This window comes from Galeopterus variegatus, unplaced genomic scaffold, assembly GCF_000696425.1.
Source record: "Galeopterus variegatus unplaced genomic scaffold, G_variegatus-3.0.2 Scaffold1876, whole genome shotgun sequence".
NCBI classification, from domain to species: domain Eukaryota; kingdom Metazoa; phylum Chordata; class Mammalia; order Dermoptera; family Cynocephalidae; genus Galeopterus; species Galeopterus variegatus.
The window spans coordinates 260,036-281,370 of record NW_007727987.1 but is presented as its reverse complement, the minus strand read 5'-3'; the positions used below and the strand labels follow the sequence as shown (position 1 = coordinate 281,370).

The following is a 21,335-nucleotide window of genomic DNA, read 5'->3' as shown; positions in this document are numbered from 1 at the left end:
GAGGGAAGGGGTTCTATCTACCAACTTCATTATTTCTTTCCCTACCAGGGCAGCCCCTCATCACCTCGCAGCTCTGAGAAAGAAATTCAGTCTCTCTCGGGTGTCTTTAATTGATCAACTCACAAGAAAGCAGTGTGAAAGGGAAATGGAATAAGACACCTGCTAACTGTTTTTGTGTTGCTGGCTGCTAAATTCTAATATAAATTGGGAAATTTGTATCTTTGTCTCTACTTAGCAACATTTTAAATGAGAAGCACATATCGTTCAACTCTTGGAATCATTTCCCAATACCATGTTGCCTCTCCCTCAATAACCAACGAGTAATAATAGTGGATATATATGTGTGTCTATGTCAAAGATTCTTCTTCTTCTAAACAATTGAATAATAATTTACAGACATTATATCTTCTTATCCTAAATACATTAGTGTGTGTTTTTGAAGAGCAGGGACATTTCCTTATCACAGCACAATTACCAAACTCAGTAAATTTAACACTGATAAAATAGTATTATTTAATATGCAGCCCATATTAAAATTTAACTAATTGTACCAATAAAATTTTTATAGAAATTTCTTTCACAGACTAGGACCCATGCCAAGATTACATATGGATTTAGTTGTTTTGTCTCTTTGGTCTCCTTTAATTTGGAACAGTTTCTCAAGCTTCTTGTCTTTCATGACATTGACATGCTTTTAATGAGCACATGCCAATGGTTTTGTAAAATGTTTTTCAATTTGTGTTAGTCATGAATAGATTCTAGTTATGGAAATGTGGGAAGAATATCACGGAAATGATGCTGTTTCCTTCTATCACACCGGGAGGCTTTCGTGATTTCAGTTTCCCCCATTATTAGTGATGTTACTTGGTTAAGGTTGTAACTACTAAGTTTCTTCCCTGTAAAATTATCATTTTCTCCTTTGCAATTAATAAGTAATCTATAGGGAAATACTCTAAGAATGTATAAATATCCTGATCTTCATCAAAATTTTACCCATACCTTTTTAGCATTTACTTATACATTTTGCCTTCATCTGTCATCGTTCTGATGGTGACCAAATGGGGATTTCTAATTTTACCCCTACTTCTACCTTTATTAGTTGGCATACCACTGTAAGGAAAGCTTTACCGTCTTCCATATTTATTTACTTAAGTACCCAAAGATTATAATCTATTGTCATCACTGATTCTCAACATGTCCCAGAATTGGCCAGTGAGATTCTCTTCAAGCTGGCTCCTGTGTCCTTTTGAATCATCCCCATTTTCTGGACACTTACATTCTGACACAGCAAGATATCTTAGTTTCATCTTGTACTTTCCCTGGCACAGTCCTGGAGTAAGTGTAGCTGACACTAGTAGCTTCTTTCTATAAGTAGCTCTGCTTCCTTTTAGTAGGGAATGGTATTTAAAAATCAAGATATGGAACTGGCTTTGCTCATTGCTTCTGAGGTATCATTTCTTCTAGGTCTGTTAGCAGACACATCTGGGGGAAATTTACAATTACATATATATAATTCCCATGCAGCATCAACAAAACTATTCCTCACCTTCCTTCTTCTCCACAGTGAGAACCCTGGTTCCAACAATACACATGCATGCACACACATAGTACTCATTTTCTTAATTTTATATATGAGTATATATACTCTTTTAATATTAAACTCATATATACATGCTCATTTTTCCAATCCTAAAATTCACACAAAATATCAGAATTGCTACACCTTTAGCACTACAAAAAATAACCCTGATACATAGAATTTAAGATTTGTTTGCTGTTCTTTTTGTCTTTACAATTAGAACAAAGTACTATGTAAAACATTTTCTTAGATCACTTCTTTCTTTTTCTGTTCAATGTGGTTATGCTGAAAGAAGTGATCTAAGAAAAACAAAGCTAATAGAACTGATTTAATAGAAATTGATCTATTTGATTCAATTTTGGGTTTTCATACACCCTTGAGTTAGTTTTGTTTTTTTACTTTGTGAAATATTAACATATTTTCAAAAGTCAAAAAAATACAGGGGAGTAGACACTGGCGCAGGTTGATCATGGGCTGACCACAAATCAGGAAGTGTCTTTTTCTCTACCATTAAAGGTACCTTTCTCCTAGTGTAGTCGTGCAGGAGAGAGCATAGCGTAGGGAGTTTAGAAACAGCGGAATTGAAAACATAAGACGACTTGGTCTTGATAACGTAGTCCCCAGACTCAGACAATGGCTGTCACCAGTCAAAAAGTTTCCTGGAAAAGAGGGGAAACAAGGGGGCATAGCTCACTGGTAGGGGGCATGCTTAGCATGTACAAGGTCTTGGGTTCAATCCCCATTATCTCCGTCCATTATTTATCTATAATTCACCACCCTTGCAAAGGCTGTCTAAAAATCCTATGGTAGAATCCTCTCTCGCTGTCAAAAATATCCTTCCTTGTCAAGTTGGCCTCCATTTCTTAACAGCTGTGGGGCAAACGGAGGTAATTCGTGTTCATTTGTTCACTCGAAGATATCTGTTAATTCTATTACTTGCCTATTCTCTCCAAGCACTCCCAGAAATCACTAGCCCGTTGGCCGCCGTCAATAGTTAGCCTATGGAAGCAAGTAGTTTTCCCTGTCACCCAGCCGATTTCTAGTTGTATGGAATTTGAAAATATCAGAAACCATGGAACCGTGTAACCTAATGGACGAGGTATCTGATCCCAGATCAGAAGGTTAAAGGCTCAAGTCCTTCTGTGTTTCTTACTGTTATTCTAGCTTCTTTCTGATCCAGGCTGCTGAAGCCCTGGAAGCTTTCACTAAAAGATTTCATTCGATTTCACTGACAGTGATTGACGTAGTGATGTGGTGGTGGGGTTGTCATTTTTCTGTCGAAGATTCTCAGACTCTTAACATAAACTCCATTTAACTACAAGCATATGACAAATGAGGAAAAGATGGCAGCAACCTCAGCTGAAATTTAGTACAGGGAAATATCACTTCTTTGGGTCTTCTAAGAAGTTTCCGGTCTGAAATGGTGTTCTCTGAACTCCGCGGTCCAAGATCAGCCTAGGGGAATGCTCATTTCTTTGTTTTCCTAAATACAATGAACTTTTATTTCCCCGATCTCAATGGATCCTTCTCACCTCACTCTACTTATTCTCCTTCTAAACTGCTGAACAACTGATATCTCTAGATCGGAGCTCTTAGCAGGTTCAGATTCTGGTATCACAGTGCTAAGCAGAAATTCACACAAGTATAAACTCTGCAAGCATCTTAATACCGTTGTGTTAGGAAAAAAAATCTACTCTTAACCTTAGCCCTATTTCATGCCAACAAAGGGGGAAAATCAAGGTACTGAACATCAAGAAAGCAGAATAGCCTTTTTCTTCATCTGTAGAAGTCAAGCAACCTGGAGGTTTTCTATAGTGTATTCTCTCTTTTTCTTACTCTCCAAAAGCTGTATCCGTCCACCGTCGACCATATATGTCCACAAGCCACCGGTAAAGTCAGTTTTGAGGTCAACCCGCCTGACTTGTGTGGGATTCAACTACATTGCCTCTGCACCTGGACTAGAACTAAGGTAAAACTGGCCGCACATGTCGTTAATACCGGTTGCACGGCGACTCTGCCTTTGCGTAGCCACAGTCCTACCCTTCTGACTGCTTTTGAGCGAAGAGTGAGGAGCTGGTTGCAAACGCCAGGAAGAGTTTCTTCAGGAGAAAATTGGGTTTCAATAAGCTTCTAAGAGTTTAGAAATACGTGGAGGCAACAAACGGGAATTTTATCATCTTTTGCATTTGAAGCAAAACCTAATACAATTAGACGTTTCCCACGTCTCCACCGTGCTCATTCTCAAAGCTGTCCGCAAATCCGCTTCTACTCTCAACACAGGCATGCAAGAAATCGGGGAATCCCTGCAGCTCCCTCAGAAGCTACCAATATCGGCTATTCCTGAACCGCAAAAGAAAGTGCAACCTTCCGTGCGTCTCCCAGAGTGCTCAGCCTGCAAGGGAAAGAGCAGCGAGGTGCTGCTCTCGAAGCCCTGACATTCTAGGCAAGTCGAGCCAGATCCTCTCTGGGACAAGCCTGCCTCCACAGGGACAAAAGGGTTTCTCTCGTCCCTCATATCTGGAGGAAGTGAAGGAGAGATGTGGCTCTTCGACTCACCCTTCCGCTCTGCTCATCCAAATCCTAATGATCTCGAGAATGCTTGCCGTCTTTCTCTCTCCCTCCTTTTCCTCCTTGTCTTCCTCCACTTCGTCCCACACCGCCTCTCCTCTCTTCGGGCCAGCTGACGTTCCTATCCCGCATCATCTCCCCTCCGGTTGACCCCTAAATGAAGTTTCCACAGTAGTTCAGCGCATTCCTTTTTACACCCATTTTAAGCTCTGCACTGAGATTCACGTGTAGCTGCTATTTTCATTTCCACATCCCTTTCTGATTTGTTTTTTCCTTCCCTATATGCTCAACTCAGTATTTCAGCAGCATAGGTTGAGGCTGGGCCCTGTTGGGAAGAAATGAGTGGCTGGGAATAAACCAAGGGTAGATGAATTTTGTTTCCTTTCTCTGGGACGGCTGAGACCCCAAAGGGTGAGAAAAAAATTGTATGAGAATCTAAAATATTTTTGGAGGAAATCATCCGGAAAATATCCAATTGACTCTAATATCAAATTTTGGCTAAAAGCAGAAAGCCTCGACTCTCTGTAAATAGGAGACTGGGCTTGAAAACTGTCCAGACATATGGAGAGTTTTTATCAAAATTCGTTTTGCAAGTCATCTTCTGCCACAGAGATTTTCTCATTAGAGAGGATTGTTTCTGAAATTCTGAAAACCCTTGAAATTGATTTATATTATTTAATAAGAGAAATCCAGTGTCCTGGCACTTTCGAATTGATATAAGAATTTCTAGTGCTCACTGATGGGCAAAAAGCAGTTTCTAGACAGGCACCAGTCTGCAGACCACAATTTAAAAACACTGATGAAGAAATAGAACGTCCTGGAGGCCAGGAGGTACCAAGTAGAGCCTTCTATCTTTTCTTCTTATTTAAATAGAAGCTTCATTTACATAAAGTAAAATCCATGAAACCTGATATTCAGCTTATGGGTTATTCTATGTAACCAACACTCAGAGCAAGATACAAAATGTTTCAGCTCCCCACACCTCCCTTGTGCCTCACCTCAATCAATCCCACTCTCTGACCTCTCTCACCATAGAATATTTTTTCTTATATTTTAAATAATATAAATGGAATCATACAATATCGTTTTTGTCCATTAATGCTGCTATAACAAAATACCTGAGACTGTGTAATTTGTAAAACACAGAAATTTATTTTCTCATAGTCCTGAAGTCTGGGAAGTCCAGGATCAAGGGACTGGTATGTGGTTTCTGGTGAGGGCCTTCTTGCCACATCCTCACATGGTGGGAGGCCAAAGGGCAAAGAAAAAAAAAGTGACCTATGTTGAGCCCTTTTATAAGAGCACCTAATCTCATTCATGAAGAAGGAGACCTTATGGCCCCTCATTGGCACTGGCAACACCTGAATTTTGGAAGGGACATATCAAACTGGAGCAGATATGTATTTATTTGAGTATGGGTTCTTTCACTCAACAGTTTAAAAAATGAGATACATTTATATGGTTGCTAGTAGTGGCAGTACTTTTCCATTGTTCTGGAGCATTCTAATGTATGAATACTGTATATCACAATTTATTAATTCATTTTACTGTCGATGTACATTTGGAGTGCTGCTAGTTTTTTGCCAACATGTCTAATGCTGCTATAAACATTCCTGTACATATCTTTCAAGGGAAACACTCGTGCATTTCTCTTGAGTATAAATGTAGCTGTGAAGTTTTAGAGTCATAGGCTATATGTATTTTTAATTTTAGTCTATATTTTCAAATAGTTTCCCAGTGTAAATGTATCAGTTTATAGTCTCATCAGCAACATGAGTGTTTCAGTTGCTCCACATATTCAGCAACACTTGATGTTGTCAGTTCTTTTAGGTTAAGTGATTCTAGTGAAGAGTAGTATTTTGTTGCATTTTTAATTTGCATTTTCCTAATAGCAAATGATGTTGAGCACCTTTTATATTGCTTAATAGCCATTTTGGGTACCCTGTTTTGTGGAACGCATGCTAATGTGCTCTTTCTTGTGGAGTTTTTCATCCTTTTGTTAGTGTTTTGCAGGAGTTCTTTACATATTCCAGATAAGCATCATGTGTAAAATATAAGTATTGATGTATTTTCTCTCAGACGGTGGCTTGTCTCCTCTTGTTAAGGAGGGAGGGGCTTGAAAAACTTTCTAAGCAAAAGGAAGGGAAACGATGTAAAGAGAAAGAGGTTGGAGATCCCAGCAAAGGTTCCCAAGATCTTTCTTAGTGGTTGTGGAAAAAAATGCTCCCAAGTAGTTTGCTAGGGAGGGAACTTTGGGACGGAGTAACAGGGCAAAATGTTATAGAAGCAGAAGTGGTGTTACTTGGTCTTTGATTCTTTTACGTATTCCCTAGTGAAGCAGCTTAAGAGGATATAGTTTAGAGGTGTAAGAAATAGTGGGATTTGAGACAGTGGATTTACCATCTGGCCAACTCTCGTATCTTCGAAGACCCTCAGTCATATGACTAATATTTCAAGGAGGATGTTCATGACGTTTCTGTCGCGAGAGAGATGTGTCTCAGTGGTAGTTGTGTCCTTCCCTTGCAAGAGGGTTCGAAACCACACACACTCATCTGCTTTTCACAATCGCCAACAATCCTGTATTTTTCTTCTTTTAAAAACAAGTTTTGCTTGGTTACATGGAAATAAGCACAATATACTTTCCATTTCCATTCCCCGGGTCTGTACATCACCCAGGGTGGATGTGTCAGCCCGAGGAAGGCAAGTAAAAGCAAGGGAATAGCGAAAAAGAATTGGTTCGCTCCGAATTTCCTCAGTGGGACGCTAGAAACCGGCCGCCGCGTTAACGTGCCACATAATCCTGTTCTTTTTTGCTGTGTCATCCAAGAGCAAGACAGAAAAAGAAGAACCTAAAGAGGAGAAAAGGGAGAGGCTAGATAATTTCATTTTGAATTCTCCGAGTTTTCTGAGCAGTGTTTGGGTCGTGGAACAGCCGGAGACAATCAAGAAGCAAGTTTCTTACTGTTTTTACTTATGCCGCCCCCTTTCGCCCCCTCGTATACCAAACCATCCACTGTCTCCAAAACTGAATCTTATTTTCAGGCATAGATTGCAGAGGAGCCCATATTTTGCAGGGTGAATGAGTGGTGGGTAATATTGAGCGGAATAAGTTTAGACATTGAAGAATGCATTGGCCATACAAATGAAAGTTTTAATATTTTGAAAGAACGGCTAAAAGGGCTTGCTTCAGTAAGCCGAAATAGCTCAGTTGGGAGAGCGTTAGACTGAAGATCTAAAGGTCCCTGGTTCGATCCCGGGTTTCGGCAGCATGGTTTTGGAAAATTATCACTCCCTCATGCAGCACTTTAACTTAAATCCTCCAAATGTATATATAAGTACAATTTTTATATTATTTGTAAATCCAATCAAGGTAGTATACACAGACTATATATCATTCTCTCCTTTGGTTGCATATTCCGCTGAGGTCTTCCATCAAGTGTAAACTGATGTTGTGCACATTTTAGTTGACGTTTTAAAACCTAGTAAATTATTAGTTTTAAAAACCTAATAAATTCCAATATGCTGTATGCTGTTGCACTTACCATTTATTTCTGCGTTGGGGATGTGTATGTGTTGGAGTGGGGGATATTTTTAATCACAAGAAAAGTGAAGGGGAAAAATCTGTAGAAAAAGAACTACTGTGTGAGTATGATATATGCAAGGAAGATTTTGCGATCAGAAAAATATGAGTTTGTGTCTTGAGTCAACTCCATTGTTAAACCGATGGAACAGGAAAAATTGTTGAATATCATTGAGCTTTTAAACAATTACAAAAACATCCTTAGTTTTCTTGTTGGCAAACATTTCTTCAGCCTTGCACTCCTGTCTAGAATTTTCTAATCTTAAGTTGTTTCTGTGTTAGTATCCAGGAAAAAACAAAAGTAAGCATTCCTATATGAATTATTCTGTCAAACATTCATGAGGGAACCTAGATGACTAAAAGCTGAAAGCAAATGGACAGTAAAGTCATCAGACTCAGGTACTTATATCCTATTTTCTCCCTTTAATGTTAACTCCTCTCTTGAAATTGTGTTGGAAATAACAGGTCATTTTGGTGGAGGGGGAGGTCATTTTGAACTTTTCTTTCTTCTTTCAATTCACTCTTTCAGTTTCACAGTGTTTATTTTCCTCTGACAACTCCTGGACACTGTGTGAGAAGACAATAATCTATCATGCCATAACATCAAAACTGCATCAAGTGACAAAAAGAAAATTGGTTTGAAATGAGAATCAACATCAGGGGAAGGACATTGACTGTATAGTGACTGGGAGTCAGACAATTTATCCATTAGGTCACCTACCCTTCCTCAACTCAGAAGCTTGTGTTTTATTTCATTAAGAAATATTTGATTAGATAAACAGTATCATTGAGTGTTTTATTACCTCACAGCAAATATTTCTCTACATTCTGTTGAGATGGGATGTCTAGAGTAATTCCCAAATATAATTATTCTCCCATTTAATATCTAAAAAATGAAACCAATGACGACTATGTAAAAGGGATGTTGTAAAGATCAAAGGAGATCATGCATTCTGTCAAATTCACTCATGGCATGAAACTTAATTCCTGACAGATTATGCTCCATGCCCTCTGCTCTGGGATTCTCCCAGAACAATACCTAAATAGATAAATGTTTTCTTCAGACAGTTCTGTCCAACAGAAATGTAGTATCAGTCATAAACCAGAATCACTTTTGTAATTTTACATGTTCTAGTAGTCACATTAAAAAATAAACAGTGATATTAAGTTTAACAATATATTTAAACCACCTTGTATACCTAAAATATTATTTCAACAAGTAATCAATCTTCAAATTATTAGTGAGATGTTTAAAATTTTAAAAATCATGTTAAGCCTTTGAAATCTAGTATGTATTTTACACTTACAGCACATCTCAATTTAGACCAGGCACTTTGAAGCGTTCAATGGCCAATGTGGCTAATGGCTACATCATATTGGATAGTGCAGGTTTAAACATATACTTTTGATATTTTCAGGTTTTCTGAATTGAGTTTAAATATCTTGAGTGTGTTTTGTCTCCAAAATTAAATGTTTAATTCCTTAGGGGAATTTTATGTTAAATGAACTCATTCTACAGCTTCTGCAAAAAAAGGTGCTCCAACAGTGTTGTTGGTAGATAGTCTGAAGATGGCTACAAATATTTAATTAAAAAAAAAAATTCCCGTTTAGTTTCTGAAGCAAACAAAGAAAGCCTACCTTCTTATTATGAATTCCTGAGAATCCGATAGACATCCAGTCTTCTCCAGGTGCAACACAACATAATGATGAAGCAATGTTTCTGCAAACTTTCCTAATATTGCTTTTATGGTATCAAGTAGCCAAGATAATTCTTCCCAGCATTTACATGTGCGTGCAAACACACACACACACCCATCAATCTTGTGTGTGACTTCTCTAGTCTTCTTCAGTGAATACTCATTGTTTCCTGCTTTTATTCTACAAATTCCATGAGTCAACTGAAAAGACAAGTATGCCAGACAACACATATTCTGCCAATTTCAAAAGAGATCAATTTTATTTTATGAACATTGGCAAAGGCTCATATACGGACGAACCAGAATGAGAAATAGTTAATAGCGACTAGAAATCTGGTGCCAGGAAATGTTTTCTTTTAATCTTCTTTTGTACTTCAAAGGACACAGTCCTAATCATGATAATTCCCGGGGTTCAAGAACTGCACAGGAGCAAAATTATTTGTTTCATACAAATATCACTAATAAATTTGTAATCCTCAAATCTCAAGGCACACTTTTCAGTCTTTATCCACCCTCCACGTATTTGTGCCTACTGGTTAGTCACAAATCCAAGGCTAGAGACCGGGGTAATTGCCTGAGTTTGCTGTGTGATACCCTCAGAAGTGTGCCCCAGAGACATCTTTGATTTAATATGAGCAAAGCTAGCTTGGTTCTTCCATCTTCCAATCTTCCTCCCGTTCCCAAAAGAGTTGTTAAAACGTCTCCTTTTCTTCACTCCCTTTGGTATTGGCATGTTCGTTTTTCTAAATAAATGCTTCAACACCCCTTCCCCCCCATCCCTTAAATCCTGTATCTATCTATCTATCTTCGATTTAGTTCTCATAATTCGATCCTTCTCTCCATTTCTGAAGCTGTTGTTTCACTCATACCTTATGAATTTCTCTTTAGGGCTATTGGCAGGGCCTCCTGAATCATATAACTTAGGCTGGGTGCCTAGGTTAGAAAAGACCGTTATAATGAAATGCCCAACGCTTCGCTCTCAGGTTTTCTCCTGTGTCTTTCCTCCATCAAACCAGCCCGTAATGTTCCGATGCAGCAAGCAACAAGTATGAAGAGTTTAGACTGAATTTCAACAGTCCTGTGTCTCAGGTTCAGACTTACCTGGAAGAAATCAAAAGAATCGAATACGGGACTTGATTCCTTGCTAAGTATAACAGAAGGAGACCCTGACAACTCAGCGTTTTAAAGGCACAATGGAAATTTCATGTGGTTATTATCGGACACACGTTTCCGATCTTTTATCTTCCATTTCAAGTTCCATCTATACCTTAAAGAATCTGTATCTTCGCTGGAACCGAGTATCTTTTGCCCAGAGTGGCCGCCGATGTTCCTTAATACTGACTACTTTAATCACAAAACTCACGGACCAAGAGCGTCGGAAAATAAAACTTACCTGTACACAAGCGTCAAAAGCCGGCGGCAGAAGAGGGGGTGTAGCTCAGTGGTAGAGCACATGCTTTGCATGTGTGAGGCCCCGGGTTCGATCCCCGGCACCTCCAGCTTCCGGTTTTGGGGTTTTAGTTTGTTTGTTTGTTACCCTCTGAACCCACGCCATTCAAACCCATTTCTTAAGAAATATGGATTTAGCTCTCCTAACTTTTTCCTGTTCTATTTCCACACATCTCTAGAAAGTAAAAATATAACCCAATGGATTGCATTGAATTCTCTCCCATCTCCATGCTGTGAGCCTGAGGCGACTGCGACTGCAGAAGGAAGGCAGAAAGGAAGGGGTCTGGGAGAGGGGGAAAATAGGATCCCAGTAGGGTCTCTCGAACCCAAACAAAAGCGTGCACATTCACAGGCACTTCACTTTGGCTCCCATTTTTGTACTATTATTAAAGAGACGGAAAGGCAAAGAAGAGGAAAAGTGCCCAGACGACATTTTTCTTTAGTTATTTTTGTTTTCTGGGCCACAGAACAGAGTGAAAGCGTATGTCCGTTGATTTCTAGACCATTTTCTCCCCATCGACCTGCGCAGAGAGCGCAGCCAAAAGTTCAGTCCCATAATGAGACATGGACTGCTGTAGGTCTTTTTTAGGTGACCGAGTGGCAGGACTCCGGACAATGGAACAAGACTGTCGGATCAGTACACTCCCAATTGATGTTCCACAAGACTTATTTTCCTGTATTTCCTCAGTCACTCCATTTTCCTTGTAGTTTCAAGTCTTAAAATAAGACATTGCCTGCAAACCTCTGTTAACAGCAAACAGAAGCCCCCATATGAAGAAGCAGGGAAAGGGTTTTCTGTCACAATGGAAAACAGATGCGAAGTAAACGGTGAGTGGATCACAGGTGTGTTGGGCTCTTGTGCCAGTTGGAAAAAACAAAAGCAAAAACCAAACCAAACCAAACCAAATAAAACAAAACCTCTGTCATTTCTCACTCAATCCGATCACATTTGCTTTGTATAACCAGGGGAAGTCCTAGGAATTTCAGATCCACTGATGGCAGCTTTTAAGGATTTCCAATGCTTTATGGTTTCAAAACTGCTGTTATCTGTGCACATATTTCTTGTGAATCAAAGTGGCTTTGGGAGGGAATACTGTAATTGTTCCCAGTCCACCAGTCTAACACTCTTTATCAGGCTGGGATGTCCTTACTTCTTGATTCCCTTCTTCAATGAAAATATCCATAGCAGGCATTCAAGAGGGACACTACCTGGTGAAACCTGCTTGGCTGCGGATTGCCTATGTGTCCTGAGGCCGATTATTAATTTGATTTAGGATGCGTTTTTTAAAGGGAGGTAATGCAGACATTCGATGTATTTTCTATTTTTTTCTGTTATCCATTCGTTCTCTCCAGGCACTTGAAACAGTGGCATGATAGCTAGATTGGACACTGCACAGGAGACCAAAAGGTGTGTGTGGGGGGGATTGGGATGCTGCAAACAGAATGCTAAATTCCAGTCCCAATGCCAGATCTGTTGAATCAGAAACTCTGAGGGTGGGGCCCAGTAACCTGTTTTAGTAAGCCCTCAAGGAATGCCAATGCTAAAGTTTGAAAATCACTGCTTTGAACGTTTGAGAAGGTGATGCTCAATGCCAAGTGTGCTGAGGAGGAAGAATTGCTCCCTGCCCATTCTCAATCAAGGACTCAAATCACCAAGGAAAGTGAGTGAGGCCTGTATTTGCCTTATATCAGGGGTGGAGGTGGGTTTCTCTTCTCTTCTGAGACTCTCAATATTTTAGATGACATTAGAGATCATACTAAAGGGACCTTGATTTTTTGTGAAGGAACCCTAAAATACCTGGGTTCCAGTCAAGCTATTGGGCATCTCAATATGAAACCAGACTTGGAAGTTTCCAAGCCCTGTAATACAGACTGTATGGCAATCATTCTCTCCACCCTCATAGTTGGGACTCTGATTAGACATCTTCCCCAGCCCTTACCAATTTGTCCAATCTTCTGGGCTAAGATCAAGTTGCTAAAACTCACACTATGTGTGAATTGTAATTAAAATATATCCCTAGCGATAAGCCAGGCTTGTGCTACTGAAAGAGACTTTGAAGTTAACAGACAGTTCTCTTTGCTTGGAAGAAATACTGTGTCTATCTGCCTTCTACTGTTTTCACATTTTTATTTTCCTCTCCACATCTAAGTCATTGCTTTATTTCCACTTAACTCCTGTAAGGGTCTTCTATCGCAAAGGAAAAACCTTGGCTTTTCCCTCTCAACGCAAAAGTGCCAGTGAGATTCTCTAGAAAGAAAATTGAATTTCAGAGGCTTGCTTATGTGTCAGAAAGCCTAAGATAAACTCACATAGAGGTTCAGACGTTTAGACCTGTAGGTTGAAATCCTGTCACCCTACAGACTGAATTACTTAGAAACAAAGTAGCAGTACTTCTGAAATCCATTTCATTTAAAATATTCTGTTACTGCCTTATCTCATCTTTCTTTCAAAGTATTGTGATTTCCACTTCTTTCTTATCTCTTCACCTAGACCTGGACCTAAATCCCTGGAGGCAGCACTAACGCTTCTGTTTTTTTGTTTGTTTTAATTTTTGTGTGTGTGATTACAGTATGTAATGTTGAATATACTAATTATCCTGATTTAAGCATCACAAATTGCACACAGGTATTGATATTCAATGCTGTACCCCACAAATATGTACAATCAATTATGTTTCAATAAATTAAAAAAATGTAAAACAGATTTTAATGCAAAAAACATTTATTTGTACACATTTGTGGGTACAGTGAGTTGTTTCAGTGCATGTATATACTGCACAATGGTGCACTTAGGGTAGAAAGCATAGTTTTATACCCATTAGTCCCCCACTTCTCTTCCCCTCCACCTCCTCACCCCAGCTCTAGTAACCATTATGCTACTCTCTACTTCTATGAGGACTTTTTTTTTTTCGATTCCACATATTAGTGATATCATGCGATATTTTTCTTTATGTGCCTGACTTAATTCACTTAACACGATGGTTTCCAGTTCCATCCATGTTGCTGTAAATGATGGGATATCAATTTGATGCAGTTTGGATGTGTTGTCCCCTCAAAACTCATATGGAAATTTGATCTCCAAAGTGGCAGTGCTGGAAAGTGATTGAGTCATGGGGCTGGATCCCTCATGAATGGATTAATGCTTTCCCTAGGGGAGGGGGGAGTAATGAGTGAGTTCTTGCTCTGTTAGTTCTCGGCAGCGCTTGTTGTTTAAAAGACCCTGGCACCTTCTCTCTCTCTCTTGCTTCCTCTCGCCATGTGATCTGCTTGTACCTGCCAGCTGCCTGCCACTTTCTGCCATGAGTAGAAGAGGCCTGAGGCCCATGCCAGATGCAGCTGTCCCAGAATTGTAAGCCAAATAAACTGCTTTTGTGTCTATATTTACAAAAAATCTTGCATTTTTAATTTAATCTTGTCTATATATATATTTTTTTAGTCCATTCATCCATTAATGGATATTTAGGTTGATTCCATGGCTTGGCTATTGTGAATACTGCTATGATGAACATGGTGCTTCTGTTTCTCTATCCACCTACATTACGTGGTCCTGACTTTGAGTGGAGAAGGAAAAGAAGTTGTAAGAAGGGAGAATTATTTCAAACCTACAGAAAAGTTGCAAAAATAGTTAATAATAAAAAAGTTAATAATTTAAAAAATATTTTAAAATTATTTCAGACCTACAGAAAAGTTGCAAAAATAGTTCAAGGAACTACAGTACACATTATAGAGGCTTACTAATTTCAAATATTTTGCCCCATTTATTTACTCTCTGTCTCCTTATCTCTCTCTACAAGTATAAATAATCACAAATTATTTTTCCCAGTCAACTTCAGAGCAACCTGTATACACCATGTCTTTTTACCACTAGTAACTCAGTGTGTATTTTTTAAGAACATCTACTTATAAACCACAGCACAATTTTCAAACTCAGAAAGTTTAATATTAATACAATACCATTATCTAACATACAATCTATATTCAAAATTCACCAATAGCCCCCAAAATGTCCTTTAGAACAAATTTTCCCTAATCCAGAATCCAGTACATGATCATAAGTTGCATTTGACTTTCTTGTTTCTTTAGTGTTCTTTAATCTGAAAGGGTTTCCCAACTTTTCTATTGTCTTTTATGACATTGACAGATTTTGAAGAATTCAAGGCAGTTGTTTGGTAGAATGCCCATCAGTTTGGGTTTATCTGATGTTTCCTCATGATTAGATTCAGGTTATGCACTTTTGGCAAGAATAGAACATAAGTGATGTTACATTTTTAATGCATCACATACAGTTTTTTTTTCTTTTATTGGGAGTGTTAGCTAAATGTAAAGTTATAATTTCTCCCCATTTCATTAGTATGTATTCTGTGGGGAAATATTTGAGGCCATGCAAGTATCCCGTTCCTCATTGTATAAGTCTGTTTCTGTTGCTTATAACAAAATACTTGAAACTGGGTGGGTGATTTATAAAGAAAACAGAATTTATTGCTTACAGTTTCTGAGGCTGAGAAGTCCAAATTCCATCTGGTGGTGGTGACAGTGATCCAGGTCTCATATTGCTAGATGGTGGAAGTGGAAAGAGCAGAGAGAGAAAGTCAGACTCTCCTCTTCTATTAAAGCCCTCAGAACCATGCCCCTGACCATCATATTTAATCAATTCACTTCTGCACAGTCCTACAATCCAATCACCTCTTCAAGGCTCCACCTTTCAATTACCGTAATAGGATTTCCCACCCTCTTAACAGTCACAGTGGGGACCAAGTTTCTAATACATAAAACTTGGGGGACACAATTCAAGCTGCAGTGAGTTTTGGGGAGACATAATTCAATCTATTACACTCATCAAATTTTACCCATAGTTTTAGAATTGATTGATGAATTTTGCCTCAGTCAATCATTAGAATGATGGTGTCACAACAGAGGAAAAGAAATAGGTGATAAGTAATGAGAGGGTGTAGATTAGGCATGACCAAGTGTTTACAATTGCCCCCCCCCCTTTTTGGGGGGTAGAGGGACCTGAACCCCTGACCTTGGTGTTACCAGAACCATGCTCTACTTGGAGAGCTAACCAGTCAGCCGTACAATCACATATTTCTAATCCTCTGTTTTGTCTTGACCAAACTTTAGTCAGGGCCCCAAAGTTCTTTCCTTCTATTCTTCTCCCTACAGGTTCTGGAACTTGGCTGTCCCAAAGCCTGAGCAAGCACTGAAAAGCAGAACATTCTTCTTATCAGCTTATCCTGAGAATTGGCTGACCACAATTGGCTGAGACTCTTTTGCTGTCAGACCCTGCTAGTCATTTCCCCTTGCTTGCCCAACTTTTCCTTTAAAATATTAAAGTTTGCTAAAGTTCTGCCTAGTCCTCCCAACCCAGAAGAAAAGACTTTCCTATTTGATTTTGAGATACTTTCAGATTTCTGAAATTGGGGTATTCTCCCTATTGTAATAGTCTTTCTTTTGAATATTGTCTTTCCTTATTTGTCTGGATTTGTCTTTATTTGACAGTGGTAGATTTCATGTTTTGCACATTTGAGGCCCTAGGTTCAGCTCTCCATGCCTTTAGTTTTTACTTTTCTCTGGTTCACTGCTCAAACCTACTTCTCAAGGAACTCTGGCTCAGCTCTTCCAGTTTCCTTCCTTCCTGTTTTTCTTTCTTTCTTCCTCATTTCTTGAACACATAGGAAAGTAAACACATGTCCCAATGAGTTGCCTTTAGTGCTATCTTATTTCTATTTGGTCAGTATCACCCAAGGCAACTGAGGCAGCAGGAGAGAGAAAAAGGAGGAGGAGAATCAGGTTCCACAGGCTCTCTGGATCATGTCTCAGTGTCAATTCCTCTTCTTTCTTTCTTCTGCTCCCCCCCACCCCCCCGGTGGCTGGCTGGTACCAGGGATCAAACCCTGGACCTCAAGGTTATCAGCACCACCCTTTAAACCAACTGGGCTAACCAGCCAGCCCTTGGTGACAATTCTAAAAACTCTTTGTGTAACCCTGCATCCCAAAGATTTCTTCCATTTTTTTTTCTTAAAGTTTTATGGTTTTACATTTATATCCATGGTCCATTTTGAGTTAATTTTTGTATAAGGTGTCAGACTTAGGTTGAGATTCTTTTTATTTATTTATTTATCTTTGCCTACAGATATCCAATTGCTCCAGCACAATTTGGTGAAAATTTTATTTTTTCTCCATGGAATTACTTTTGCAACTTTGTCAAAACAAGTTGGGAATATTTGTGTGGGTTTATTTCTGTATTCTGCTCTATTAATATATGTACCTACTTCTCTGCCAATACCACACGGTCTCACTTACTGTATTTATTTAGTAGTCTTGAAATCAGGTAAATGGATTCCTCCGCATATATTCTATTTTTTTTTTGGCTGCTGTCTGGTAAGGGGATCTGAACTCTTGACGTTTGTCCTATATTCTTATTGATTGTTTTAGCTATTCCAATTTTTTTTTGACTTTCTATATAAGTTTTAGAATAATCTTGTCTATATTTACAAAAAGTCTTGCTGAGATTTTGATAAGAATTTTATTAAACCTATGTAGCATTGTGGGGAGAATTGACACCTTTACCAAATTGCAAACACAGTATATTTCTCCATTTATTTATGTTTTCTTTGACTTCTTTCATCAGCATTGTGTACATTGTGTAGTTTCCAGCATACATGTATTGTACATGCTTTGTTAGATTTATATCTAAGTATTTCTTTTTTGTCAGAGGTTATATATGATTGTATTTTTAATTTCACCGTCAGCATGTTTATTGCCAGTATACAGATATACTTTATTTTTGTACATTTTTCTTTTATCCTGGGACCTCGCTGAACTAAATTTTTAGTTTTAGGAGTCCCGTCACCCTGGTAGATTTCATCAGTTTTCCATGTAGTTGATTATATCACTAGCAAATAGAGAAGTTTTATTTTTTCCTTTCCTATCCGTATGTCTTTTATTTCCTTTTCTTGCTTCATTGCACTGGGTAGAACTTTCAGCACTAGGTTAGATAAGAGCAGTGAGAGTGTATAACCTGTTCTTGTTCCCTGTCATAGGTGGAAACCACTGTCCTTCACCATGAAGTATAATGTTAGCTGTTCCTCTCTATTCCTATGTTTCTGAGAGTTTTTATACCAAATAGGAGTTGAATTTTGACAAATGCTTTTTCTACTTTGATATAATCATGTGATTTTATTCTTTAGCCTATTAATATGGTGCATTACAGTGATTGACCTTAAAATATTTACCCAAGCTTATACCCCTGGAATTAACCCCACTTGGTCATGTTGTATTATAATTCTTTTTATGTACTGTGGAATTCTATTTGATAATATTTTGTTCAGTATTTTTGCATCTACATTCTTTTCTTTTCTTTTTTTTTGGTCCTGCCTTTCTTTGGCTTTGCTATCAGAATAATACAAGCTTCACAAATAAATTGAGATGTATTCCCTCCTCTTTTATTTTCTGAAACAGATTGTACAAAGTTGGTGAGTTAGTGTTAATTTTTTAAATATGTCTTAGAATTCCCCAGTGAAACTTCCCTGGACCTGGAGGTTTTCCTCTCTTTTTCTTTTTCCTTTCTTTTCTTTCTTTTTTTTTTTTTTTTTTTTTTTTTTTTTTTGTTTTAAAATTACAAATTCAATTCTCTTAATAGTCACAGGGCTATAAAATTATATTTTACATTGGGTGACTTGTATTAGTTTGTGTTTTTCAAGGAATTAGTTCATCTTATTTAAGTTGTCAAATTTATGTGTTTAGAGCAATTCACAGTATTTTCTTACTATCCTTTTGATGTCTGCAGAGTCTATAGTGATATCTCCTTTTCATTCCTGATATTGGTAATTTACGTCATCTCTCTTTTTTTTAGTCAGTCTTGCTAGAGTTCTTATTTTATTGATTTTTTAAAAAGAACTAGCTTTTTTCCCCTCTATTTTTTTGTGTTCAATTTCATTGGTTTCTGCTCTTATTTTTATAATTTATTTTCTTCTATTTGCTTTGGGTTTATTTTGCTTTTTTCCCTCCTATGTTCTTTAAGTGAGAGGTTAGAAGATTGATTTGAGATTTTTTTTCTTTTCTAATTTATGCACTTAGCACTATAAATTTCCCTTTCCATGCTGTTTTAGTGTGTCTCAGAAATTTTGATATATTATATTTTCATTTTTCTTAAAGTGAATTTATTTTTTGATATCCATTAAGGCTTTCTGTTTGTCTCACATGTTGTTTAGTTTACAAGTGTTTGGACGTTTCCTGTTATTTTTATGTGACTAATTTTCAGTTTGATTATATTGTGATGAGAGATCATACTCATATGAGCCAATTCTTTTAAATTTGTTGAGGTTTGTTGTATGACTCACGATATGTTCTATCTTGATCTATGTTCTGTGTGGACTTGAAATAAATGTGTATATGCTCTTCTTTGGGTGGACTACTCTATAAATGCTGATTGGATTCTGTTGGCTAATGATGTTTTTTAGTTCCTCTACATCTTGCTGATTTTCTCTTTAGTTCTATCAATTATTATGAGAAGAGTTGAAGTTTCCAACTATAATTGTGGATTATAAGGGTGGATTACGGGCTGACTCCGTGGCTCACCCGGGAGAGTGCAGCACTGGGAACGCTGAAACCACGGGTTCGGATCCTATGTAGGGATGGCTGGTGTGCTCTCTGGTAGAGCGTGGTGCAGACCAAACCGTACCAAGGGTTGCAATCCTCCCTTACTGGTCAGAAAGGAAAAAAAAAAAAAAATTAAAACAACAAACATTTCTTGAGTGCCTACTATGTACTGAACACCAGTATAGGGGCTGGGGATAAAACAGTGAACAAAACAGACCAAAACAGACAAAACCCTGTCCTCATGGAAATTGCAGCCTATTGAGAAAACATATACAATAAAATATAATAAATGAATAAAACATATAATATGCTAGAAGGTAAAAGTGCTAATGAGTAAAATAAATCTAAAAGTGGATACGGGGTTTGTAAGGGTTCAATTTGAGGGATGATCAAGGAGAGCATTAGTGACACAGTGACTTGTTTCTTAAAATGAAAGTATAAATGCTTTAATGTTCAATTATTTAATAAGGAAAGCATGGTAATTATCTAAATTATAAAAATCCTCTCATGTCAAAGGGATTAATTTATCTTACAGGGAGTCAGAATATACTTGATTTTGTAAGAATTAAATCTAGAGTACAAGGATTATCATTCATAGGATATAGGTAAATGAGCAAAAATCCAAGCCATTATTTGGGCCATTTATTATGTAATACATCATTCAATGTGCATATAATTAATTAGATAATATTCTAACATGAAATTTTTATTACAATTGAAATAGTACATCCTCTGTGGCATATAACTTTGTAGACCAAAATAGTAAATAGACCAAATTAAAAATACAAAATACAATAAATTTTATTTTAAGAAATTTAAGGTAGTTTCAACATTTGAACCTAAAAAATATGAGGGCAAAAAGGCAATCTCCCTCCCTTTATAAACAAGATAGACTTTGGCTTCTAAAAAGATGGATAACCAGCAGTGATGACCCCCATCCCCAAATCTGTTACTGGAAGTAGATTGAAGAATACTAAAAGTTTAAAACAAAAAGTAATAATAAAATAATAACAGCAACAATAATAACCTTAAGAAATCCTTGGAAAGAATGACTTTGTTGGGTCCCAGGACTGGAAACACTAGAGGTCTAGAGCAGAAAAGAGTGAGATACCATGGGTACAGGTATGAGGCAATATTTTCTAACTGCTTCTTTTTCAGTTTCCAACATTTGTTTTGCAGATTATTCTTCATTCTCCTACTGTGTCAGGGAGGAAAGACATTGAAAAAGCAAGGTATATATATGAAAACAAAGTCAGCTTCAGTCCTCTTTGTTTTTAGAGCTTAGAAGTTTTAATTAATTTTATTTTCAGACCGCTGATGGAGATGCTCCTCTAAAAACCACATAAAAATGTAAATCTTCAGGTCAGCAGTCTCTACAGAGTTCCAAACTGTTGTTTGAAAAACGTCCCAAGGTCATCCCCTAGGGTTGGCAAGTTCATCATGTAGATCATTCCAGGCCTGTAACGCATAAAGTAAAGGAAGTTTCCATCCATTACTGTACATATAAACAACTCTCTGAAGCCTCTTCTTGTACATTTTATCAGTGAAAATTTTTGAGGGTAAAATAGAGTGTTACACTCGCCTGAACAGGGACTTGAACCCTGGACCCTCAGATTAAAAGTCTGATGCTCTACCGACTGAGCTATCCAGGCTCTCGCACCAAATAACACCCCTAATCAAGGTTCTTACATTTGGCCAATTCGTTTTATGTTTCATGTTTTAGTTTGCAGATCACATCCTTTGAATTCTCGTTGCAAAGAGGATTCTGTCTGAGAGAGATCATTGCCAGAAATATTTGCTTTCCTTCTCTCTTGGTCTTCCTCTGTGGTTTTCAGAACCAGAGATGCAGCACCTCCTAGAC

The 21,335-nt window shown here is 37.8% G+C and overlaps 3 non-coding genes across 3 annotated transcripts; 2 read left to right on the top strand and 1 right to left on the bottom strand.

The window, feature by feature from the left end:
- Positions 1–7,340: 7,340 nt before the first annotated feature.
- Positions 7,341–7,413, top strand: TRNAF-GAA. The gene has a single exon. It is a non-coding gene; the product is annotated as a tRNA-Phe (tRNA).
- A 3,438-nt stretch (positions 7,414–10,851) lies between these two features.
- Positions 10,852–10,923, top strand: TRNAA-UGC. The gene has a single exon. It is a non-coding gene; the product is annotated as a tRNA-Ala (tRNA).
- Positions 10,924–21,053: 10,130 nt separating this feature from the next.
- On the bottom strand, positions 21,054–21,126 carry TRNAK-UUU. Its single transcript has one exon. It is a non-coding gene; the product is annotated as a tRNA-Lys (tRNA).
- Positions 21,127–21,335: the final 209 nt, after the last annotated feature.